We start from the raw sequence: 6,765 nt of genomic DNA, 5'->3' as shown, positions 1-6,765 counted from the left end.
AACCACGCTAATACCCGTTTCATCACAGTTGAAAATTCTAGTGGTATCTAATTTGTGCTTGTCCATAATTTCATTAAGCAGATTAAAAAATTCGATAATACTACTTTATTAACTCCCATAGCCCGTGCTCCAGAAGTTGCTTCGGGTTTTCTTAAGCTTAAATTAGGGTGACGTTTGAAAAAACCTTTAAACTAGTCTTCCTCTGCCATTTCCTATGTTCTGTTGAAGTTATGCTTGCAGTTATTCTTTTCTGCTTGCTGGTATGCTGGTCGGCGAAACTCTTTCATAGTCATGCCAGTTGTTTTGTTGTTTTTGCGTATCTTTCAGATAAACGACAAGCTCAAGTTCTTGCTCAATAGTAAAAACAGTTTTATACTTTCCTGGCGTTTTATCGATGACAGCGTCTGGCTTCTAGCGTCTTTTCTGAACATATTCCTCCAGCATTGATGATGGGACACCAAACAGATTAGACGCAGCCACATATCCCATTTGTCCACTGATAACCCCATCTACAGCTTGCTTCTTAACATCGGTAGACCACGACTCCCGGGTGGTTTTCTTTTTGTAGTTACGTACCATCTGCGATCAATAAAAAATATAATGAATACGATAATTTCAAACAAGAAAATACGAGAAGAAAAATATTTATCAATACTAAATATAATCGGAGGAGGAATGGGGTGTACCCCATTGTGCTCCACCCATTGTACCCCAGACAACCGTTCCCAGAAACATTAGTGTTACAATAGGTTATGTTTATTGAACGCGAGTCATTACTACAGTTTTAGAGAGCTAAAAGTATATTAAAACAAACATGTAAGGTTAATTTCGAAAAAAACAATAGTAAACAGTATAATTACCTTAGCGACATAACGAAAACAAGTTGCTTCTTTGATCTCCGATAAAACACCAACCATGCGTACTTCCAGACTGACAACGACTACTTAATACGACTCGACATGACGAACTAAGCGTTTTGTGTGATATTCGCGCGTCTATGTCGTTTGTACGTAACGTAACGAACTGGGAAAGAAAAGAGAGCGACAAAGAATAGTACATCAGCCATGGGTCTACTACGCTCGTGTGCTTACATATTATTATCATTACCAGGTTTCTTTATTTTAAAACTTCCTTCCTTTTCTAAGTATTTTGATAGTTAGGTATATTGAATTAAAATGATCATCTATAAGTTATAAAAACACTAATAGAAAAGTGTACAGAGTATAACAAGCCTATCTTTCTTATATTCGTAGATTATGAAAAGGCGTTTGATACTATAGATCATCATAAAATGCTTCGAGTATTGGTTGACTGCCACATTGACTACCGATATATCGCATTAATTAAAAGTATTTACGAAACTGGTACAGCTTGTGTCCGCCTTCATGAAGATACCAAGAAGTTTCGAATAGAACGTGGAATTAGACAGGGTGATACTATCTCCCCTAAATTGTTTACAGCTGTTCTTGAATATATGTTCAAGCAAATGGAACGAGAGGATAACATGGGAATTAATATCAATGGGGAAGATCTGAACCACCTAAGATTTGCCGGTGACATTGTTTTAATATCTGATAGAGTTGATAAAGCTACAAACATGCTTCACACGCTCTATAAAGTGTCAAAAACAATTGGTCTTAAAATTAACACCTCAAAGACAAAATTTATGACCAACCTTGTAGTCAGCGGTAAAATTATGATTGAGAGCCATAGCATCGATCAAGTAATAGCTTACAAATATCTACGGCATGAGATTCGCTTAGGCCGAGATAATCAGGCAACTGAAATACAAAGAAGGATAGGTCTCACATAGGCTGCCTTTGGTAGCTTGAATAACATTTTCAAGACTGTTATCCCAGTTTGTTTAAAAAGAAAGGTTTTTAACCAGTGCGTTTTACCGGTTCTTACATATGGTGCAGAAACCTGATTCTGGCAAAAAGAACAATGGATAAATTAAGAGTTACACAACGCGCTATGGAAAGATCAATATTAGGTATTACCATCAGAGATAAAGTACCAAACTTAGAAATAAGAAGAAGAACAGGAGTCACAGATGCAGTTGAAAAAATAGCCATGGCTAAATGGGCTTGGGCCGGACATGTTGCCAGATTAACGGATGATAGATGGACCAGAAAGATTCTGGAATGGCGACCAAGGCAAGAGGCATATCGAAGCAGAGGACGACCACCGACTAGATAAACGGATGATATCAAGCGTATAACCACAAACTGGATGCAAGAAGCACAAGATAGAAATAGGTGGAAAATTTTACGGGAGGCCTACGTTCAGCAGTGAACAAATATAGGTTAATTGATGATGGTGATAATTGAATTACTACTATCATTGAGTTACAGTTATGCAATATGTTTGACTATTTACGTAAGTAAGTAAAAAAATCAAATATTTAGTTTAAAGTTAAGAAACTAATTATTTCGATTTTAAAGCAAAACTCACCAATATTTTTAATCATGTTCTAAAAATTTGAACATAAATGCAATATTTAATATAATACTATATAAGCGATAATATTCTGTACTATTCGACTTTCGACTGCACTAAGTCGAATTTCGTTTACCTTCTGGCCTATTCCTGAGAACTGTCCGTCCAATATCGTAGCTAGAAGCAAACGACAAAAGCGGGCATATTGTTATCAGGCGGCTGGCATACACATACAGCATTCAATACTCCTATGTCTGATATCCGCCCGTAGATAATTTCCTACAATGAAACGACAGCTTCGTGTACATCAGGATTTCCTCTAATTCGTGAACAAACGCGGTGTGGCATGTCTATAATACAGAACAAACGTATCTTTCAATTCACCCCAACGAGTAGCAAATCAGATTTGCTGGATTTTGATGTCTACGCTTTACTCTCAGTTTATACAATTTGTACCTGTATTCTCCTGTATTATAAAATGACTATCAAAACAACAAAAAAAGTACTTCTGGTTTTAGAATAGAGTATTTTTAGTAGATAACGCTTACTGAGTTAGTTTGTTATGTAGCTATCTGACATAAACAGAAAGGTTTAAACCCATTTTATAGAGGTACACTAAGTATAGTACTTTTAAAACACAAAATTTACCAGATCAAGCAATAAATTTTTAGTAAATATTACTTTTTTAAAATCCGTAAACTAATTTTCGAAACCAAATTCAGATCTTTGCTTTAATCTATGTCTTCTAAGAATTGCAAGCCAAAACAGACGTTGATAAAGATGTTAATAGAGACATGGGGAATCTAAAAATTGCATTCCACGACATGTCTCCTCAACTAAGCAAAAATCCTTAGCGAATTTGGTTTCTAGTACCCGTACAGAGTATATCGGAATAAAAGGAAAAATACAGTTAAGATTTGATTTCACGTACAGTGCGCCTGTGTATCCTTTTCCTTTTTCTTTCCTCCCCTTTTATTCCGATATACTCTGTACGAGTACTAGAAACCAAATTCGTTAAGAATTTTTGCTTAGTTGAGGAGACATGTTGTGGAATGCAATTTTTAGATTCCCCATGTCTCTATTAACATCTTTATCAACGTCTGTTTTGCCTTGCAATTCTTAGAAGGCACAGATTAAAGCAAAGATGTGAATTTGGTTTCGAAAACTAGTTTACGGATTTTAATATCAGATGTCGCTATTTGCGTCTATACGAAGCCATGTTAGAGTTGCTTCCTAAGACAGAAAAGATTTATTTTCACTTTCAGAGCGACTGTGAATAGCTGTCTGTGATTATCCCTATTAGGGTGAAATACGTATATAAGCGAATACACAGACGCACTGTACGTAAAATAAAATCTTAACTGCCTTTTTCCTTTTATTCCGATAATATACTCTGTACGAGTACTAGAAACCAAATTCGAAAGATTTTTGCTTAGTTGAGGAGACAGGTGGTGGAATACAATTTTTAGATTCCCCATGTCTCTATTAACATCTTTTATCAACGTCTGTTTTGCCTTGCAATTCTTAGAAGGCACAGATTGAAGCAAAGATCTGAATTTGGTTTCGAAAATTAGTTTACGGATTTTAGTATGCATACACACATAAACACATATACACACGCACTCACAAACTTGTACTTACATCATATTTAGTAGGTATGAGGTCAGATTTATGCGCGCATGGTATAGGAGAAAAAAGTATTATTTCAGGCGATACCCTAGTGGTCTGGCGAAATCTAGGCAAGTACAATCATAGGTAAATTAAAAAATTTTAAAGGAACGATCGGAGAGGCTACTTTGGTTGCAGATTTTATGCCCGCTCCAAGTATTGAGCCAGGAATAACAAATATTACAAATCAAAGAACATAAGGCCAAAAATCAGGTAAATAACGCGATTGTTAAAAACTATCCTGGCGATGAGTGCCGAGTTTGCTGAACATTGATCGTGTGACCATTTCTCAGCAGTATTTGGACCTCATGAAGCTAAATCCATCGATCTTTTGGGGTACTGGTAACTGCTAATGAAACTTGGATCCACTACTACACACTAGAAAATATGATGAACACGTGGTAGTGGAATAAGATCGGCATCAGTCTTCAGAAACGGTCAAGAATGGTTCATTGGCTCGAAAAGAATATAGCCACTGTATTTTGAGATTGCAAAGGCATAGGTTGACTATCTTGAAAAATGTAAACTATCAATAACCAATATTGTAGTGCATTATTAGGTGAATTGAAGCAGGATCTCAGTGAAAAACGATCTCGTATGCAGAAGAAAAAGGTGTTGTTTCTACAAGGCAATAAACCAAATTATCGTTTTTGCCTACTTTGTCTACTCTAGGTATTTTTTGGTATTTTTTTCTTTCTTTCACCAAAACGAGACAGATCATTTTGTTACCCGTGCAGCAAATCGGTAAGTTTTTTTTCTCATTCGTTATCATCCCATAACTAAATTCCAAAGTAGTATTAAAATTCTAATTATTGTTAGTTTTTAAAGTTCTCATGTTTCAAGAAGTAAAAATTACTGTATTTTCCAGAATACGGGAACCCCATTTCATAAAAGTAATTGGAAAAATTTAACTCCTCTAAATTAGTCCAACTATATCTGCGGGATGGTTTAAGCAAAAAAGAGGAAAGACACATTTAGTTTAATTTATGCCAGATAATAATTGCATCCAACATTCGTCTGTTTAAAGTTAATTATCCTAGTTTTAAGTTATTCTTTGAAAAACATTTTAATAAATCCTTTCAGAAGGATAGTACGTTGAGAAAACAAACTATGGAAAAATGCTATGTGGAATTTATTTCAAAAATAAATTAAGCGGGAGTTAAAGGGAAATTTCTTATTATGGATAAAAGGTGGTAGAGTACAAAACGTAGTATCAAGAATTTTTCAGACACAGATAGAAATTCTACAGGGAGATAGCCTATCATGCCGTCTATTCAACATTGTCATAGAGAAAGTTATTAGAGAATCTTGAATAACAAGATGAACCATCACGAACAGGAATCTACAAATACTAGCAAATTCAGATGACATCGATATCGTAACAAGGCCTGGTCCAATCGTTCATGGCATTGGAAGCAGAAGCAAAAATAATAGGGGTACACGGCAATACTAGTAAAACTAAGTATATGAAGGTGACAAAATAAGCAAGTAGCAAAACCTGAAGACCTAATGGTTGGAACATATGCTTTTGGAGGAGTAAGAGAGTTCATATATCTAGGCCCAAACTTTTAACATCGAGCATAGTCACAAAAAGAACGAAGATCTTGTTATATAGAACTCTTACTAAACCCGTTCTCACTTATGTGTTGAGAGAGTGTTGTAGAAACGTGAACAATGACAATAAACGATAAAGAATGTTTAGACTGCTTTAAAAGCAAAATCATTAGAAATATTTGTAAAAATGTTCAGGAAAAATTATTATGGCGTAGACGTTATAATTTTTAGCTTTATTGTGAACAAGAACTAGTGAACCTACTATTGGTAGGTCCATTAAGATAAACAGGCTGCGTGGGCTAGGATATTTTGTGAGAATGAACGAGAAGGGGCCGTCGAAACACATTTCCAGCCAAGACTGAATGGAATGAGGAGAAGAGGCAGGCCCAGAGCTAGATTTAAGGACTAGGAGGAAGATGACTTTCGAGTGTTAAGAGCACGGAGTTTTAAAAACTAATACGAAGAATAGAAATGAATGGAAGCTGATCCCAGAACAGGCCCACCACGGGTTTTAGAGCCAATGATGATGATAATGGATGCAACGTGTTATTTTATCTTGGATGAAATAATATATGTATGCGGCATGTATATATCTAATTTGATCATTGTAATATTGAATAATAATAATATGAATAAAATAAATGTATAATAAATATTATGAAAAAAGATTTCCTAAAGGCTCTGTTGGAATATCTCCAATATAAAATTACTTTGTTCCCTTTTCTTTTACAAAACTGTTACAAAATAACTTTACGTTACGTCACGTCTCCCTTTAGATTTCAAAACTTTGTACATTAACGAATGACATAAGCCAAGCCATTTTCAAGACATTCTCCATTCTCGCGCTACTCTCCAAAAAATACACACTCACTCGCTAACTCTATAGTTAAAAATCTATCTCTCAACAAATTTTTTTAAGCGTTTTATTTCAAGATTAATAATTATAGTGATGAATTAACTGAGTAAACAGATATTCCACCTTATTACCAGCGAAATCCAAGAAAAATTATTGTAGATTAAAAGATTTACAGGTGTTGTGATGTTAGAAAGAATAAAATCTCAAGAAAATCAAGTTGTATTTTAATAATACGACACCTCGAGCTT

The sequence above is a fragment of the Diabrotica undecimpunctata genome, chromosome 7, assembly GCF_040954645.1.
Source record: "Diabrotica undecimpunctata isolate CICGRU chromosome 7, icDiaUnde3, whole genome shotgun sequence".
Lineage (NCBI taxonomy): Eukaryota > Metazoa > Arthropoda > Insecta > Coleoptera > Chrysomelidae > Diabrotica > Diabrotica undecimpunctata.
The sequence above is the reverse complement of the archived record's forward strand: the minus strand, read 5'-3'. Positions refer to the sequence as shown.